Source organism: Suricata suricatta, unplaced genomic scaffold, assembly GCF_006229205.1.
Source record: "Suricata suricatta isolate VVHF042 unplaced genomic scaffold, meerkat_22Aug2017_6uvM2_HiC HiC_scaffold_497, whole genome shotgun sequence".
Taxonomy (NCBI): Eukaryota; Metazoa; Chordata; class Mammalia; order Carnivora; family Herpestidae; genus Suricata; species Suricata suricatta.
The window spans coordinates 1-2952 of NW_021897878.1; the positions used below are offsets into that span (position 1 = coordinate 1).

A 2952-nucleotide genomic window follows, 5' to 3' on the forward strand; every position below is an offset into this window, starting at 1 on the left:
CGGTGCTACTAAACGCTCTTTGTGCTCAGAACACCCAAAAGGAGAAAGGCTCAGGCTCATGAAAATTTACTACATGCACGTCCAGATGAAAAGGGGGGTGGCTGTCTTATGTGGTGGAGAGGACAAAATGGAGCCCCCCTCAAAGAGGACAAAAATTGAAGAAATGACCGTTTTTGAAAAGAGCCCTGCAGAAGCCACCGTCCCTTATGTGTCAGTGAAGGAACCACTGACTGACAATGAGTCCAGCAGTGACAACAAAGCCCAAGAGGAAAGGGAGGAGGTTGAGGGTCCAGCAGAGCCTCCAGCTCCACAGGAGTGTTCCAGGCCCAAGACGCCCGAATGGCTGGTGGCCCTGGAGAGCGGCTACAGGTGCATGGGCTGCTGCCGGGTCTTCCCCACCTTAGAGGTCCTCAAGCAGCACGTGCAGAATGGGGCCAGTGAGGGCTTTAGCTGCCGTGCTTTTCATCTTGCCTATACTAGGCTGAAGTTGAAAGGAGAAGAAGATGGAGAAGAAAATGAGAAGGAAGAGGAAAGAGATGGAGATAACACTTAGATGCCAGAAAGGAAAGCATTCATGATGCCAGAATGGAAAGCATTCTGGCATCAAAGTCTCCATCCAAATAAAGAGGTGATTTTTCAGCCCCTAAAAGAGAGGAAGTAGAGTAGACCATACTCTACTCAGGGGCCTCTGTCTTCCCTCAACACCCCTAGTGCCCACTGTTAGGTTTATTTACACCCACCCTGTCCCCACCACTCTCACCGCACCACCAGTAGGAGCAGAGAACCATTTTCCGTTACATCCACTGTTCTCCCAAGATGGAGGAGCAAGAAGGCAGGTCACACCATGTGGAACAGCAAGACGCTCTTGAACCAACTAAAGAGCAGTGAACACCGATATACCATCTCCACCATGACAGTTGATATAAAAGGCTTACTCGAAGGTGGAAAAACTGCTAGGAGTCAAGTCGCACAAGAGGTGAGTGCCCTTGGGGTAAGAGAGTACCTCCAGGGTGTGGGGGATTCAGGGTTCTCAGAAAAGGTGGCAGCCAGCAGAGATGCCTCCCAAGGTTCTCCGGGAACTGCGCTGATAGATTCCCTTCAGAGGAATATATCCCTGAAAGTGGAATTAATGAAGGAGAATGCTTCCTTTCTGTGCCCTGTGAGGAGACAGGAGTAAAGACAGGCTTGTCTGGGAGTTCAGTACGGCAGAGAAGCCTGGGCCTGTCATTCCTAGACCAACCAAATGTCTTGGGAGTCACATCCTCTGGAAATTTATTCCGGGGCCTGCCTCCCTTTCAGGAGGCACAGGGCAGAGTAGGGTCCAACTTTCTCTCTTGGAGGAAGGGTCGGTGCGCAGGCTGGTGATAGGACTACCTTTTCCCTGGTTGGAGTGAGAGTTACAACCACTTGAGAGAAACAGTCCATGGAATCCTTTTCTGTTGTTGTTGTTTTTAAGCCACATGGGGATATACTATTTGCCAGTAGTTCTCGCTGTTTTCTCTGAAGTATCAGGTGCATCCGGAGAAGGAGACGATGGAGGCTGCCCTTCCACCAAGGATCACTTCTGGCAGCTTTTAATGTGTTGCTTCCTGGAGATCCCTATATTCTTTTGTGAAAGTTCACCATCCCCACATCTTATTCTTTATTATTGTCACAGCCTCCAGTGCTTTGTTCTCAAGGGATCCATCGAGGGGTTAAGCATGGAGGAAGCTGCAAAGACATTCAAAGCCGGCTTCACACTACAAGGAATGAGTGTGTTTTGTTAGTTAATGGGGCAAGGGAGGGGCTCATTTGTCCATGCTCCAAAAGTCAGAGTTAGCTGAAACCTGGGAATTGCCCCGAATTTTTGGAATCACGTAGAGTGAATGAGTGAATGAACATGTACCACTAACATAAGAAAAGCTGCCTTCCTCATTGAAGGGACCCCCTTCTCTCTTTTCATTTTCTCACAGCAACACAGACCCATTGGCCCAAAGATGTCAAGCAGCGGTTTCTAGCACCTTCCTAGAGTCCCACTAGAGCCAGAAGATCTCATGAGCCCCACAGCCTCAAGTGAGGGCCGGCTGAAGATGGCTATACCTGATCCTTGTGGCTGCTCCCGAGTTAGCCTGGTGAAATGCGGTGCCCTCGTCTGGAGAAAACACCCACATTGCCCTGTGAGGGGCCCGAGGAACGCCAGGAACAATGTGCGTCAGGAGATCTCTGGGAGGCCCTTCCTCCCCGCCTGCCCACCCAGCCCTCCAGGAGTCAGGTGCCGTGGCAGACATCTGTAAGGTCGTCTCATGGAGAAGAGGGAGGCGTCCCCAGAGAGGTGGCAGGACTGTGGAAGCTCAGTTCTCATCCCTAGAGCTTTCACCAGTGCAACGGAAGATCGAGGACAACTTGGCAGGGCTCAGGGGAGGAGACTGCTCACTTGACAGAGGCTTTAAAAGGATATTCCAGTTTCTTTCTCAGTCTGAGTTCTACTTGGAGCTTCTCAGGTCCCTTTCATTTAGTGGAGGCTTGACCACCTGTCTCCTGGTCTTACTCTGCAGCCGGGCTATCGCTCTTAGCCCCGCCTAATGTATTCCCTCCTCTACGCCTTAAATCCATAAATATGTGCAGCAGAGCAGAGCGTGAACACACAGTACAGATTGTCATCCATACCCTTCCTCCCAGACTTTTCCACCAGCGTAGTCTTTGTTCACAGTCTTATTTCTCGATATCCTTTTCTTTAAATGCACATATACCTTTCCCTAACATGCTTGCCCACACAGTTACTTGCCTGGGGGGCCCTTCTTATTGAGATAGGAAAAGCTAGTGCAACAATAAAACCAAAAGTAGCAAAAACCCACCCCGTGGCTTTCATGAGCTTGTGCACATGTAGCTGCACACACTTCTTATATGGTGAAAGTAGAAAGGATGGAACATGTAGCAAACCATCAGAGACCACCAAATATATGTACCCAAGGG

General features: G+C 49.9%; 1 long non-coding RNA gene across 1 annotated transcript; it reads left to right on the forward strand.

Annotated features, from left to right (window-relative positions):
- Positions 1-259: 259 nt before the first annotated feature.
- Positions 260-2444, forward strand: LOC115285178. Its single transcript, XR_003905439.1, has 2 exons — positions 260-976; positions 1953-2444. It is a non-coding gene; the product is annotated as an uncharacterized LOC115285178 (long non-coding RNA).
- The last annotated feature ends 508 nt before the right edge of the window (positions 2445-2952 follow it).